This window comes from Triturus cristatus, chromosome 2_1 (assembly GCF_964204655.1).
Source record: "Triturus cristatus chromosome 2_1, aTriCri1.1, whole genome shotgun sequence".
NCBI classification, from domain to species: domain Eukaryota; kingdom Metazoa; phylum Chordata; class Amphibia; order Caudata; family Salamandridae; genus Triturus; species Triturus cristatus.
This window is the reverse complement of record NC_140581.1, coordinates 264,980,418-264,997,572: the sequence shown is the minus strand read 5'-3', so window position 1 is coordinate 264,997,572 and position 17,155 is coordinate 264,980,418. Positions and strand designations below refer to the sequence as shown.

At 49.0% G+C, this 17,155-nt stretch overlaps 1 protein-coding gene across 1 annotated transcript in view; it reads right to left on the bottom strand.

The window, feature by feature from the left end:
* The window catches only part of SPEF2 (sperm flagellar and cilia associated 2), a 1,083,747-nt gene that overhangs the window by 923,326 nt on the left and 143,266 nt on the right, over positions 1-17,155 (bottom strand). The window lies entirely within an intron of this gene.

The following is a 17,155-nucleotide window of genomic DNA, read 5'->3' as shown; positions in this document are numbered from 1 at the left end:
GTTCTTTTAAGGGCAGTAAAAGGGGTGTCAGTGAAATCGGTTATAATATTGACAGTGAGGGACTGCATTTAGAAATAAGAAAAGTTGAGGTATGAAAGAATGTAAAAAAACGTGTAACTGTCATGATTATTGTCACAAGCCTCCTGAAAAACTTTTCATACACCTTAATGATATAGCTTTTTTTGAAGTACATTTCTAGATTTTATCACAACTGCATTCAATATGTAGACATTACCCTTCGAGTCTACTGTGCTCGCATACATCAAGTTAAAAACTGTACCCAAAAAGTAGCAAAAGAAAACCTCTCTGCAGCACCAAAGCTCTTGCCTATGCCTGTGAAAAGGCCAGAACCTTTGTCCAAGTATTTAGACCGCTCGGCCACTGTCCCGCGTGACAATGACGCCTTCCAGTGCAGGGATATATGCTTGAAGACCCTCCTGTCAATTACTTTGCCAATGCTAGGATGAGAATAGCACAAAAGATCTACGATCGGACAAGGGAGTGAATGCGTAAATGTAACAAAATAAGAACAATGGGCCCGGATACACAAGCAGAGACATCACTCTGTCGTCATTCACAGATAAAAGGATTTAAATTAAAATAAGACGAAAAACATCCCGTGTAAAAGTATGACCCTTTTAATATAACAAACACATTTGGCAGTTTGTCGGCGAATGGGAACAACACTCACAAATTAATGCAAGATGCAATTATGGGACTGTTTAATAAATTGAAAGAAACTAAAACATTCGAAAAAGGATACAAGCTACAAGACAATCATGACCTTGCAATGGAACTCCCATCAGCAGGTATTGGAGGCAGACACACGTCAGCCAAGCTATTTGGTAACTATGAGAAACTGAGCTGCTGGTTGAGAAGGGGGTGAGCCCTTCTCAAGCAGCAGCCACAATTCCTGCCAGGGTGAACTGCAAAACGTTACGAAATTAACCTTGGCTTAGCGCAGAAGCTTAATTTAGAGACAATGTGTAAAGTATTTATGTAGCACACAAACAGCAATAAAGTGATAACACAGCACAAGAAAAATCTAACACCAGTTTAGAAACATAGAGAAACCTTTAAATACATTAGAAACGTTTAATACATTATTTGACACCAAAACAACAAACATCCAGTCAGTAGAATCAGAGATAAGCAATTTCAAAAATTTAAGGTAAGTATAGCAACTAAAAGTATAGAGCGCAATTCGCTGTCATTTAGTTGTGCAAGACTCAGGGATGCCTGTTTCCAGTCCAGGGAGGACCTGGCCTGGCTGTTCGGGCTGGACTGTTCCCATTGGGCACAGAGTCAAGACTGATTTGCATATGGCTGGGTTCAAACTGGAATGGCATAGGGTGCAAAAAACGATCGATTCAGGCCCAGATCTCCGTACTGGGGTGAATGTATGACATTGTTCTGCATTCCGTCCATCAATTGTACTTTTTGCATCTGTCACCCCGAGTGGTAAGGGTCTGCCCAGACGTGGGTCGAGTGCACTCCATGCCACTGGAGTCAAGCTTTCCCGGCGGATGAAGGGTGAAACACCAAAACCAGTCCTAGGATGCTTGTTTCCAGTCCAGGGAGGAGCTGGACTGGCAGTTTGGGCTGGACTGTTCCCATTGGGTACAGGGTCCAGACTGATTTGCATATGGCTGAGTTCAAACTGGAATGGCACGGGGGCAAAATTGGATTTAGGCCCAGATCTCTGGACTGGGGTGAATGTTTGACATTGATCAGCTATTTGTCCATCAATATTTCTTTTTGCAGGACCACCAATAGCATTTAATTTACAGTACCTGGGTACATGTAGTACCACTTTACTAGGGACCTACAACTATATTAAATGTGGCAATTGGGTTTAGGCAAAAATTACAATTGTTAATGGAGAGAGCACAAGCACTTTAGAATGGGTTAGCAGTGGTAAAGTGCAGAGAGTTCTAAAAGTGAACATAAAATATACTCAGAAACAGGAGGTGTGAAGGCACAAAGTTTGGGGATGACCCTGCACAGAGGGTTAGATCCAGCAGCCATGTGCTCTAGACACTTTTAAGTTGAAAGGGATATGTGATACCAGTAAGATAGCAGCCTAAGCAAAGCAGGAAACAAAATAATATGGCTGCTTTAGCAAGGTCTCACACAATAGACTTATGTGCTTTAAGTATTGATGGAGTATACCAGTGAGATAAAATGATGCACTAAAAATTATGCCTGGGAAATGTCAGTACATTTTCCTTCATTTAACATTTTAAGGAGAAAATCAAATGTGAAGAAATCGTGCTACCCATTAGTAGAGAGCAAAGCAGAGCGAAACGTCGTTAATTAGCAATATATGCCTCTGTTTAATAAAGATGCAATGTAGGTTAAAGTTCACCAGAAAGAAGAAATATGTTTTTGTTAAATAGAAAAAGATGTTTACCGAGCCACAAAGAGATTTCAATCACATCACACAAGCACGTATTTCATTAGCAATAGAGACATGGCTCAGAAAATATTGGTCAAAAGTGTCTTTAGTCTAAAGCTTGGGTACTCACAAACTTTCTCTCGGGGGCCAAATTTACAGTGTGGTTTGTGGCCGAGGGCCGCACCGGTGGGGGCGGGGTCAGAGGGGGAGGGGAGGGGCTAAAGCAAAAAAAAATTGTGACCATGAGGTTGAACACAGGTCCCTGCAGCAGACACATTCTTCCACTGAGCCACCAGACCCAGCATACACAGATCTCTCTCTCTCTCTCTCTCTCTCTCTCTCTCTCTCTCTCTCTCTCTCCCTCTCTCCCTCTCTCCCTCTCCTCCTCTCTCCCTCCCCCTCCCTCCCCCCTTCCTCCCCCCCTTCCTCACCCTCTCCCTCCCTCTCTCCCTCTCTCCCCCTCCCTCCCTCTCCCTCTCTCCCCCTCCCTCTCCCTCCCTCCCTATCTCTCTCCCCCTGTCTCTCTCCTCCTGTCTCTCTCCTCCTGTCTCTCTCCTCCTGTCTCTCTCCCCCGTCGCCCTCCCTCTGTCGCCCTCCCTCCGTCACCCTCCCTCCGTCTCCCTCCTCTCCTTCTGTCTCCCTCCTCCCTGTCTCCCTCCTCCCCCTCTGTCGCCCTCCCTCTGTTACCCTCCTCCCTATGTCGTCCTCTATGTCTTCCTCTATGTCTCCCTCTCTGTCTACCCCTCTGTCTCCCCCTCTGTCTCCCCCTCTGTCTCCCCCTCTGTCTCCCTCCCTCTGTCTCCCTTCGTCCCTCTGTCTCCCTCCCTCCCTCCCTCCCTCTGTCTCTCTCCATCTCCCTCCCTCCCTCTGTCTCCCTCCCTCCGTCTCCCTCCCTCCCTCTGTCTCCCTCCCTGTCTCCCTCCCTGTCTGCCTTTGTCTCCCTCCGTCTCCCTCCGTCTCCCTCCCTCCCTCTCCCTCCCTCCGTCTCCCTCCCTGTCTCTCACTCTCCCTACCTCTCTTTCCCTCGGTCTCCCTCCCTCTGTATCCGTCTGTCTCTCTCCCTCCCTCTCCCTCCGTCTCTCTCCCTCCGTCTCTCTCCCTCCGTCTCCCTCCCTCCGTCTCCCTCCCTCTGTCTCCCTCCCTCTGTATCCCTCTGTCTCTCTCCCTCTGTCTCCCTCCCTCTGTCGCCCTCCCTCTGTCGCCCTCCCTCTGTCGCCCTCCCTCTGTCGCCCTCCCTCTGTCGCCCTCCCTCTGTCGCCCTCCCTCCGTCTCCCTCCCTCCGTCTCCCTCCCTCCGTCTCTCTCTCCCTCTGTCTCTCTCCCTCTGTCTCTCTCCCTCTGTCTCCCTCTCTCTGTCACCCTCCCTTTCTGTCTCTCTCCGTCTCCCTCTTTCTCCCTCCCTCCATCTCTCTCCATCTCCCTCCCTCCCTCCGTCTCCCTCCGTCTCCCTCCCTCCGTCTCCCTCCCTCTGTCTCCCTCCCTCACTCTGTCTCCCTCCCTCCCTCCGTCTCACTCCCTCCCTCCGTCTCACTCCCTCCCTCTGTCTCCCCTGTCTCTCTCCCTCTGTCTCTCTCCCTCTGTCTCTCTCCCTCTGTCTCCCTCTCCCTCTGTCTCCCTCTGTCTCCCTCCCTCTGTCACCCTCCGTCTCCTCCCTGTTTCCCTCCCTCTCACTCTGTCTCTCTCCCTCTGTCTCCCTCCATCTCTCTCCGTCTCCCTCCCTCCGTCTCCCTCCGTCTCCCTCCCTCCCTCTGTCTCCCTCCGTCTCCCTCTCCCTCCCTCTATCTCTCCCTGTCTCTCTCCCTCCGTCTATCTCCCTCCGTCTATCTCCCTCGGTCTCCCTCACTCTCCCTCTGTCTCCCTCCCTCTCCCTCCGTCTCCCTCTCTGCCTCCCTCTCTGCCTCTCTCGGTCTCCCTTCCTCTCCCTCCGTCTCCCTCCCTCTGTCTCCTCCAGACTGCGCCTCTCTGTCACCTTCTGTCAACCTCTGTCTCCCTCCCTCTCCCTCAGTCACCCTCTCCCTCCCTCCGTCACCCTCTGTCATCTCACCCCGTGTGTGTGTCAGCCCTCAGCCCGGACTGAGACAGCTTCCCAGCGTGCACACAGCCGCACTGAGACAGCTTCCCAGCACCCACACACAGCCCGTACCGAATACTTCACAGGTCTTTAAAAGACCATTTACATGTTAATAAAGCTTTGTTGTATTTCACCTCTTAGGCCCCTGCATCTCCACTTTGACAATCACTGGAATCCCCCGGCCCCCACAGAGCAGAGTCTCAGAGTCCGGGCTGCTGACACTATTTAAAATTTTTTTTAAAACACATGTAGGATATCTGCAAGGTCCGCGGGCCGCCAAGAAAGGCTTGCCGGGCCGCTGGCGGCCCGCGGGCAGTACTATGAGTAACCCTGGTCTAAAGCATGCAGAGTCAGACAAGAAGTCTTGGGACCAGAGCAACAAATATGTATGCACATGGAGAAGGAAGGTTAGTGTTTCATTAAAGCTTTGTTAGAACTATGATAAAGCGAATGTAGAGAAAATGTTAGGAGTTTAAAGGACACAGGTAACCTTTTAGCATGACTCTTGAATTGTTATTGGCTTTTGAGATAAAGGTAATGTCAGCAGTTTTTCAACTATATAATATAAGAACCTGCCTGTGAGCAGCAAAATTGAGTTCAGCTGTTTACCTCTGTGAGGGCAGCTGTTCTCCCAAGAGAAGTCTTGCCTTTCTTTATTTCAGTTTTCCCATGTTAGAAATGGGATTTCAAGTTGGCTTGGGCTTGCCCCTAAGCCAGGCAGAAACCACCATTCTAGTTAGGGCAAGGGAGTTATACTCTGAAGATAACCCCTGCTCACCCCCTTGGTAGCTTGGCACAAGCAGTCAGGCTTATCCCAGAGGCAATGTGTAAAGCATGTTCACAACACGCGCACACAGCAGCAACACACTAGGCACACTACAAAAGAAACTCCACACAAGGTTATATCAAACATAGCCTTTGTATTATCCTACACACATTAGATCATAACCATACATATACACTATGCCAACTGGCACCAGGTAATAATTTACGGGGGATTATATACAAAACAGGGCCAATCGGGCCACTGCCAGAACCATAAGAACAGGTAGTAAAACACAACCAATAACTACTGGCAAAATACTATACTCAGCATCATCACAAGCAACATTAACGCATTATGTCTGCATCACATTAGGCATGAACAAATTATGCATTAGCATTAGGCATCACATTAGGCATACATCCTAATAACCAGCAGTGCACCCCAGTAACACTAGGAAGGTGCACACATCATCTGGGGGCCTTACGCCACACCAGGAGACAAAATGACCTCAGGCCAACTGGCCTTCCTTGGGGCCTGTCTGGGCTGTCCCAAATGCCCTCTATCCAAAAGTCAGGGTGCTGTAAACATAGGGCCTTTCACCAGGCCCTCCGGCTGCCAAGGAAACCACCACAAATGTGCGCAATGCACTGGAGGCGAGAGGGCGTCTCACCCCTTCCTCGTTATGAGGAGAAATGCCCCCGTTGCTGTAGCTGCCCATACTCTTGCGGTGCAGCTGAGAAAGTGAGCCTTGGCACTACAGTGCCTTGAGAGCCTCACTCCGGGACTCTTGTGAAAAAATTGCCCCCACGTTGCAGCTGCCCATAGTCAGGGCGGTGCAGCTGTGGAAAGAAACAAGCACTGGCACAAACCGGGCCTTGGGAGCACCAACAATGCTCCCCAAAGCTTCAGCCCTCTCAAATTCCACTCACCGGGGCTTCTCCTCCAGTCGCCGTCTCAGTCCGATGTCAGGCACCACAATGCGCCCTGCAGGCCCCGCTCACGGGGCCTCTCCTGATCTGTCCCAGTCTTCCTGCGGTCACCGCCGATCTCAGCGCCACTCACTGGGGCGTCTCAGGACTCTTCCCAGATCCGCAGGACTTCGGCTGGGAGCCCGCGATGCTGCGGTTCTTCAGACACCAGCCTCTCTCTCCATCGGCAGCGCAAGGGGCTCTCTGCTTCCTGGGCCTTAGGCCCCGCCCATGACCAGGCCTTCTCCTGCCTGTCTTTCGGTCCTAGCATGGGCCGTCCCTATCTGGAGCGTAGTCTCCATCCTTCGGGGGATTAGGCCACGCTCCCAACCAGGCACAGCCGCCTGGCTTCCTCCGTGGCAGCGCTTATTCCGGGGCGCCGCTCGTGATGTGGCGGCCCCTCGGCAGCACACAAATGCGGGGTGGGCTCCCGCTCTGCTTCTTGGAAACACCAAAATGCGGGGTAGGCACTCGCTTCACCCCTGAAGCATAACCATGCAGGGTGGGCTGCCACTCTGTTCTGGGAAACACCAAAATGTGGGTAGGCTCCCGCTGCACCCCTGGACTACAGGGGAATCCCCAAGCCTGGATTCCCTCAGGGCACTTCGCAGCCCAGCGCTGCAGGGCTCACACGCTCCTCTCGTCCTGGAGCAGCAGGAAAAAGGTACAGCGCTCACAAGGCGCTAGAATAAGAGTCCCAAAAATGAAAAGCTGGGCCCAGGCAGGCCAGCTCACAGGGCCCTCTAGCAGAGGGGCAGTCCCTTGTGGTGGTTCCTCCTGGGGCCCAGCAGGTACAAGTAAGCACCCCAAACAGTACACTTTACATAGGGTCACAGCCCCAATATTTACACAGGGTTCCTCTTTGTTCTGCCCTAGCACAGTGCTTGGGGAACCAGTCTCAACTGGTTCTGGGGGGCACTGGAGCACTTTGTGTACAGTGCTCACACCCTCCTTTGTCAGGTGGGGGCTCAGTCCTCAGACACACCACGGGGGGGGCGGAGCCAGCATTGACCCAGGCAGGCATAGACCCATTCAGGGTAAGGGGATACTCCTCCCACTACTCCAAATGCAGATCTGCCCATTCAGCCTTGACTCACCCTGCCCTCCCTGGAGCCACACATCTCACCAGCCCCTGTCATTCCAGAGCCAGGCATGCAATACATATCAGGCAGGCAGACACATAGCACACAGAAATGCTAACTTCTAAAAGTGGCATTTCTAAAATAGTGATCATAAATCTGCACACAGCATTTATTATCACTATTCCAAACATACCAAACTTGACCACGCTGCTCCTCTCATATCAAGAATTACCACTGAAACCCTTATCAGGGAATCCCCAATAAATTCCTATGAAAGGGCAGTCTCACAGCAGTGAGAAACCAAAATGGTTGTTTGTCACTACCAGGACATGTCACACACTTAAGATACATGTCCTACCTTCTACCTACAATGCACCCTGCTCAGAGGGCTAGCTAGGGCTTACCTTAGGGGTGGATGACATGCAGTAAAAGGGGGTTACAGATGTTGCAACCACTTTGCGTGGCACATCACGGCGGCAGTAACACTGTGCGCACCGGCCCTGCAATGGCAGAGGCCTGAGACAGGTTTGAAAGGCTACTTTGGTGGGTGGCGCAATCAGCACTGCAAGCCCCTCAGTAGCATTTAATTTACTGGCCCCAGGTATGTTAGATAACACATTACTTGGGGACTGATAGGTAAACTAAATACGCCAAACAGGTGTAGACCAATCTTACCATGTTTACCACAGAGAGCACACGCACTTTACACTGGACAGCAGTGCCTAGAGTCCTAAATCCCACATTTGGAAAGCCGAACCAGGAGTCTTCTTTGCCATCGACCGACTGCTGTCACGGAAACGCCACCTACCTTCCACTTCATAGAATACTGTGCATTTCTGACAAGGTAAGCAGACACTATGGTGCACATGCATCAAGCACACCAAAAGCGATTCCTTAATAGCGAGAAATAAGGAATCGTTATTAAGGAATCGCTTTTGGGCATGCATCAACAGATTCGGTAATTATTAGCGATTCCTTAAAAATCGCTATTTTTACCGAATATACAATAGCGGGGCATGCAAACTCCGAATAGCTAATAGCGAGTTCGGTAATTCCGAATTAGCAAATAGCGAATTCGGTATTAGCGAAATCGCAAATGACCGCGTCGCACCGGGAACGTGCAGATGACATCACCAACCAGGAAATACAGCAGCCCCACCCTCATTGCATCGACAGAGGAGCAAACAGGAGCACTGACTGCAGACTGCCTGTGCAGACTGAAGCCACACAGACTGTTCCATCTGCTAAAATACACCATCCATGGAGAAGGAAGCCCCATCCAGCGCTGAGGCTGCGCGCAAGCGCAAGTTCTCCGACAGGGAGCTGGAGCACCTAATTGAGGGAGTCTCGAGCAAGCACGATCGCCTCTTCGGCAAGCTGTCCCTCAAGGTGCCTGAGGCGGAGAAGCGCCGCATATGGCTGCGCATCCGCGAGAGGGTGAATGCAGTAGGTGTGACGCCCCGCAGCATCGACGACCTAAAAAAAAGGTGGTATGACCTGCGGAAGCGTGCGAAGGAGAGGATAGCAGAGAGGCTCCGGGACGCAAGCAGAACGGGAGGCGGCCCTTCCACGGTCCAGGCTAACACTGCCCTGGAGCAGCTGGTGGAAGGAACAATTGAGCGGGAAGCCGTCGTGGGAGTGACCCAGATGGACACGTCCGGCGCAGCCACAAGTGCCCAAGGTAAGATGCATGCCTGTTGCCATACCCAGCATAGCGTAAATCCCATTCCAGGCCCACAGCAGGATCTGAGTGTGCATGCAGCTTTGCAACACACAGCTTTACTCCTAACACTAGTGCATCATGGGAGTTGTAGTCTACTCAGGCAAGTGTGCATGTACAGGGGTAAATGCAATAACCATTCACCAGATCAGTAGAAGCTGGGTATAGACAGTATATTTAGTGGATCACAGAGGAACATGTATGTGTACAACACTACGTAGGTCTAACTATCCCACTAACCATGCACTGTTTCACACACAGATGCATCACCTGGGGATTCAGATGACAGCAGCCAGCTGATAATCTCCGAAACACCGGTTGAATCAGACCTTGAGACAGCGCAGGATGCCCTCACATCACCTATACCTGCCACCCCACCAGCACCACCAGCACCAGCAACACCAGCACCAGCAGCACCAGCACCAGCAACACCAGCACCACCAGCACCAGCACCAGCCACACCAGCTGCTGCCACGACAGCCACCAAAGCGCCACGGCGCAGGTCCCAGGTTGCGCCCTTGCCGGTGATGGAAACACCCACCAAACAAACGGGACACGGTCAGCGCGCCATCACACCACCTGATGCACCACCTGTCCGCGCCAGGCTAACACAGCGGCGCAGGTCTCGCCAACGTTCGGTCTCCTCAGGCAACCTGGATCTCCAACACACTCCTGGCATTGAGGAGAGGATGCTGTCTGTACAGCGCGTGCAGAGCCGCCACATGGCAACCATCAGCACCAACATCGTGCACCTTGTTCGTGAAATGCGAGCCATGACTGCCGCAGTAACGGCCATGGGCACGGCGGTCAGGGACATGAGCACTGTGGTGGCAGAGGGCAATGCTCACCTCAGGGAAGATATACAAGAGCTCACCAGTGCCATGAGGGAGGGTCATGAGTGCCAGAAGAGGAGGCACCGACAGCAATTGTTGCGTTCCGCTGCCGCTACTAAGGCTATCACGCGCCACAGCAACAGTACCGCAGTGTTGGCACGCCGCACTGTGTCCCTGCAGGTCGACCTTGGGCACTTCTGCGGGGATGTGGCAAAGGCACTGGGGCAGTTGACCACTGCTGTGGAACACTTCCAGAGCAGCACATGCAGTGCTGCAGCTTTGGGGGGGGGATGACGCTAGTGAGGCTGCCTCCAGTGTCAGCAGCATGTCACTGGCAGAGGCCAGCACCAGGCGCCGCAGTTCGCGGGCATCCACGGGGACAGGCCGTGGTGAGGCATTGGAGACACCTGAGCGGAGGCTTGGGGTACGTGGCAAGCGCCACTAGACAGTTGAACATGCATACAGGACCATGGTGGGGCAACCATGGACATCCACTTACTGAGTATGCACAGGCGTGACTTTAAGGCACATTTTATTTTACTTTATGCAATTGGAGCATGATTTACATGGCTAGTTTTGTTGCACAAACCTCAGTGCTACTGTGCATTAAACAGTTGCACCCCAAACAAACTTGTAATGTTTCATTCTCACATGTTTCGAAAATGATTTTGCATGATGTATGTCCGCCTCCTATGGCCCTCTGCTGTGTTAGGGACGTGTGCCTGTCGTTGTTGGGCGGGTGGTTGGTCATCCCGGTGGTCGTCATTCCTGTCCACCTCTATGGGTATCCCCCTTCTGGTCGCAATGTTGTGCAGCATTGCACATACAGCAATTATCCGGTAGCATGTTTCAGGTTTGTATAGCAAGGCGCCGCCAGTCTTATGTAGGATTCTGAAGCGACTCTTCAGAATCCCAAATGTCCTCTCTATGACATTCCTAGTGCTGATGTGTGCAGCGTTGTAGCGATGTTCCTGTGGGGTTGCTGGATTGATGTATGGGGTGAGTATGTATTCACGCAGGGCGTAAGCACTGTCACCTAGAAGATAGAGGCATAGACTTAGCATTGGTGATGTACATACATGTGTGGTGTTGGTGTGGGGAAGCGTAATTTTTACGTACCTAGCAGGAGTCCCTCTCCAAATTCTCCGTTGATTAGTCGCCTGTGCATTCCACTGTGGCGGAAGAGGTAGGAGTCGTGTGTGCTCCCCGGGAATTGTGCCACTAGGTCCGTTATGATGTTATTGGCATCGCACACAACCTGCACGTTGATTGAGTGGTATGACTTGCGGTTCCGGAATATGTACTCATTTGCTGCCGGTGGACATATGGGGATATGCGTACAGTCGATGCATCCAATTACATGTGGGAATTGTGCCACCTGGTAGAATGCCTGTTTGGTGCGGTCCAACTGCTGTGGGGTTGTGGGGAAGCTGATGTGGGTGTGTAGCATTGTCAGCATGGCATCTAGGAATTTCTTGAAGAAGCGTGACAATGCGCTTTGCGATACGCCTCCGGCCACCGCAATTACCCCCTGGAAACTCCCTGAGGCCAGTAGGTGCAGGCTGCATAGGACCTGAACGTGCGCAGGGATTGCATTGGTCCGGTGTGTCTGGTGCTGCAGTAATGGTTCCAGGTCTGCAATCAGGCGCATGATCATTGCACGATTGAGGCGATACTTCTCGTACACCTAGTCCTCATTCTGCCCGAGCAAGGTTATGCGCAGTCTGAAAACTCGCTCCTGGACCCTTCTCCTGCGCTGTCCTGCTGCACTGATACGCATCCTCCTTGCAAGCACGTAGAGGGCAGCCATTTTGTGGGAGCCAACAGGGTCTCCTGGGCCACATTTAAGGGTTTTGTGATTGCCTCAATCATTTGCACATGTAGAATTTTTTGGGGGGGATTTGCGTTTTTTTTTTTTAACTTTACCTCCAGGTTTTGATTCCCCTTATTTAGCTCTGGCAAAATAGTGATTTTTGGGATTTTCGTTATTAGCGACTGTTGTTGCATTGGGGTGCGAATCGTTATTTGCTATTGGCACTTTCCGGGAGCTAATAGTGATTTCGGTATCTGCTAATTCGGTATTTAGCGAATCGGTAATTTTGCATTTTGGTTATTAGCGATTCGGTATTTTGGCGGATTTATTTTTTGCGATTCGTTATTTGCTCACATTTTGGGTTCATGCATTTGAAGTAGGTATTTTTTAATCGCTAAAGGGTGATTTTTGCGATTCGGTATTTTACCGACTGGATTTTGGCTTGATGCATGAGGCTGTATGTTACCTAAAGTCCTGCCTATTCACAGGCGACAGTTAAGACCCAGAGACTGACGCCTTTAAGAGGAGGACAACGCAGATTCCATTTAATGTTTGTATCTGTGACTTGTTCCTTTGGCAATGGTAAATGTGGATAACATGTAAATGGGTTATCGCATGCAAGATTGGTATTAACATTGCACAATATTAGATTAAGGAAGGCGCTGTGTAGTCAGCAGAGAGTTTTTTTCCAATAAACAGTTGGAAGTGGTCGAATGTGCGTAATTCGAAGTTGGGAGCCCAATATGTGCTCCAATATTTTGACATAGATGGATGGCTAAAAGGCTGATGTCACTAAACTTTACCTCCAGTAGGAACTGAACACTTAAATGCCTGTAGCAGACCTAATGTCTGGAACTCACCCCATGGCCTATGAGGTGCATGGATTGAGGGTTATCCTATCTTGAGCAGGGAGGGAAGTGACTAATGGCTACCGACCTACTATTTAGTTTAGATTAGAAAAATTATGATTATGAAGGAGTTTATATTAAAGAAAATTTATATATGTTTGTGATGAATGTGTGTATGTTCATGTAAATAGAAATGTGGCCACATAGTAAAGTTGTTTTACAGTGTCATGATGCATAATGTGTAGCTTAGAAACAAATTGACGGATTTCCTATCTTATGAGGGATAGTGTAAAACATCAGGAAAAGAAGCTTTAAAAATAGGTAAAACATCAAGTGAATAGATAAAAAGCTAAACATATATGTATAAAAAGTTGCTAGAAATACAGTGAGTCTGGTGGCGCCCATAGAATTTATGGAAAAGACTTTTCCTGTTGATCAGAAAAGGTTCCAGAAATATTGTAAAAAGTGGGTCAAGGCTACCCAAAAATATACACATCCCTGGTAAAAGGAAGGAACATTTAATGATAAAATCTTAGAACACATCACATACCTTAAAAGTAAATATACAGGAGTTCAGTTACAGAAGCGAGAAGCCACTTTAGCCTTGTTGCGAGTCTTTTGTGAGAAGCCTAAAAACTCCTTATATACTGATACATCTTGCACCTTGTCCCTTGTCCGCTCCCCTCCCCCCATATGACCCCACAAGTAACTCTCCCAATGTACCCAGTATTTATCCATTAGCACAGTTACAGGGACCTGTGGTGGGATTTGAGAATCCCTATATTGTGACCCCCTCCACTATCTCTGAAGGGACCCTATAGTGTTGCCGTACAGACAATAAGGCCAAAACACACAAGTATCTCCAAACAATAAACAAAGGGAGAAGACACACAGTTCCCAGAACATTTGGGAGCACAGTTTACATTACATTTAGATCAAGACTCTGCCCAGGAGGTTAGAGGTGAAGAGCAGGGTCCAGGAGATGATGACAATCTGTCACAGATCTTATCAGCAATGTCACACTTGTTACAACAAAGAGACATACCAGGAAGGGAGTCAAAGAGCAGGTGTCTACCCTACCACGAAGAAATGAGAAATGCCGATGATGCATGGTGGAATGCTTTTGGAGATAGGGCTGTTGCTATAGCATTGGTGTGCAACTTAATAAAATATCTACTTGTCCATGGGACAGGTAGAGTCATAAATCTACTTGTTCTGTAGCAAACTCCACTAGTCCCTTTGGTGCCATGTAGTGCATCATCAAATATTGGCAGCAATCTCATTATAGAAGAGCTCTGAAAATAGCCTGTCCGATTATGTCAGACTCATAGTATAGAAGGATTTGAATACGAGCATTTCCTTATTTTGCCTCCTTTCCGCAGATCTACATACTGGGGTTGGAGGTAGCAGTAAGCAATAGTTCCAGGGTTAGAATGCCCTTTTGAGTCTGTGCAAACCTACTAACTTGCATGTTTTGGGGGTTTTCACCAGCTCTGCTCTAATCTTTTGCCACACTGAGAAAGGTTGGAAATGTATTCCTCCCAACGGCAGAAGTAAAATTGCTTCCAGGGCTGGGAAAAATGTGGTTGGAGGAAAAGTGAAATTGTAAACATTCAACAGATTTCCGCAGAAGAAAATCTACACATTCATATTTGCTTGTGCTAAAATGTAGTTCACAAATATTTTCTAGGAGTACGATTTCCTGGCCTACTTAAGGAAATTCATGTGAATTCATGAAAGACGTATATATGGGTTAATGTAAGGATATATATCGTAGGTGCACTATTGTGACTTTCTTTAACAATTGAGCCTCTCATTAGGTCAGGCATTAACCAAGGCCTTTTGTTTTTATTAAATATTATCTCTATCTATCTATCTATCTATCTATCTATCTATCTATCTATCTATCTATCTATCTATCTGCTGGCTTCACTGTGGGTGACAGCATTCTGGTCTCTTACAAGAATCATATTGGCATACAAAGTAGTTTTGATCAGTGCCAGGAACTACTATGGCTATGTGGGCTTTTTGAAACCAAAAACTACTGCCTGTCTAGGAAGCACGCACTGGCAAACAGCACCTCACACACCTTATAAACCACATGTAGAGAAAGTAGCATAGTGTAGGCCTAGTGAGTAACCAAAAAGTAAAAATACTCTCCACTTTGAACCAAAGCTCTTATGCCACCAAGCAAGCAAAGATGGTTATTGCAACCCTCTCCAGAAGAGCTGTCTGGTCTCTTCCATCCAAGCATCTATCCATTCATTCATCCACTCATATCTACCATTTCACCTTTACATTTATTCTTTCATCCATCAGCCTTTCACTGTTCTGTTCATCCATCAATCCGCCCATCCATATTCAAACCTTTTCAATCAAGCTCCAAACCTATACACCAATCCATTTCAGCCACCCATCCTTTTGCTCACCCATCCACCTACCTTTTCACTCAGTCTATCCACCCGCCCTTTCACTTATCCATCCTTTCACTGACTCACTCATCTATCCATCCACCCTTCTATCCATCCATCCTTCTACCCATCCATCCTTTCACTCATCCATCCATTTACCCTTTCACTCACCCATCCTTTCGGTCACTTATCCATCCACCCTGTAACCCATTCAGCCGTCTATTCACACTTTCGTTCATCAACACATCCATCATCCACCCACTATTCCTTTCACATCCATCCTTGCACCCATCCTTTCACTCATTCATTCATCCTTTCACTCACACATCTTTCACATTAATTATCGGCCTTTGTCTGCCGACATGCAGACATAAGAGGCCCATCAAGAGCTCCACCCCGCTATAGCTGCTGAAGCAGGGGGTTCCCAACCCCCCTGTCCAAACCTATCTTTCCATCTCCAAATCTATCCATCAAACTCATCAATCCCTCCTTCCTTTCACTCCTCCGCCCCTCCTTCCTTTCACTCCTCCGCCCCTCCTTTCTTTCAGTCATCCATCACTCCATCCATCCTTTTGTTCATCCACCCACACTTTCACACCATCCATCCTCCTTTTCATTCCTATATCCATCTACCCTTTCACGCATCCCTCCATCCATCCATTTATTCGTCCATCCATCCACTTTCACCTCATCCATCCTCCTTTACACTCATGTATCCATACACCCTTTCCAATCATATATCCATCCATCCTTTCACTCATCCCTCCATCTACCTTTTCACTCAACTATCCACCCATCAGTCTATCCATCAACCCTTCCATCAACCCCTCTATCCAGCCATCCACCCTCTGAATTACCCATCCATCCATGCACCCATCCAATCAGCAATCAATTCATCTTCTCATTCTCTCAGCCGTCAATCCACCCTTTCATTCAGCCATCCATCCTTTCACTCAAACCACTTTCACCCTATCCATCCACTCATCCATCCACCCTTGCACTCACCCATCCATCATTTCACTCATCCATCTATCCATCTAGCCATCCACACAGCCATCCATTCATCTACTCTTTCTCTCAGCCATCAATCCGCCCTTTCATTCACCCATCCACTTTTATCCCATCTATCCACTCATCCATCCATCCACCCTTGTACTCATCCATCTATGCATCCTTTCACTCATCCACCTTTACATTCATCCTTTCACTCCTTCATCCATGCATCCATCGATCCACCCTTTCACTCATCCATCCTCACGTCCACCCTTTCACTCACTCACCCAACCTTTCATGTTAATTATGAGCCTTTTCCTGAGCACCTGCAGACAGAGGACCTTCAAGAACTCCACAGCGGTTGAAGCTGCTACAGTGGTTTGTTCACAATGCCCCTGGTGCAGGCACAAAGTGAGACACAAGAGGCCCAATGTAAGGACAGAAATGGGGGTGGGCCTGAGGCTTGCATTAAAGCTCCATGGGGAAAGTAAGGAGCTTTAATGTAAGCCCTGGATGAGAAGATCTGAGATGTAAAGGGGAGCAGGTCAGGGATCTCAGAACAGGAGTCGCGGGGTGAGGTTAGCCGGTGCAGGCGCCGGGTGAAAAGGTTGCATGAATGGGAAAGTTCAAAGTGGGGGTGTGCACTAGCTGCATGAGAAAGGAAAGCAAGGTGCCCTACTGTAGGCCCTGGAGGCGAGGGTGAGGAGGGATCTAGGAGCTGTATGAGCACAGACTAAAAGGCAGGGATCACAAGGGTCAAGTTGGCGCAGAGGCCAGGAGGCATATTAGGCAGCCTCCTACAAGCCAATGCTGTGAGTGTTCTGGAGCTGCAGAAGCTCGATGTTCGTCTAGTGCTTGAAGTAAATGAAAGGACCAGGGGAGGGCCCGGAAGGCACAGGAAAGCCTCAGGGAGAAACTAATAAGAATCTTTGCTAACAGTGCTGTGGATGTTCTATATGGAGCTTCAACTTTGAGCTCAGCTCCATTATATTAATCTTCTGTTCAGAGGAAATGAAAGTGCAGGCCCCAGATTTTGCATTGACCCTTTCACTGAAATTAAACTGCTCAGAGCTACTTATTAACCGACTGTGACCAACAGCATTGAATAGCTGTGTATCCGATTACCGTAAGACTGTCTACTTGTCATTCGGACACAATAGAAATTAAAACTTCTTGCCCTTGTATGAAATCCAGATAACCTGGGCGTCTGGAAATATGAATTCCCCATCCCTGCATACCCTGATGGCCAGGAC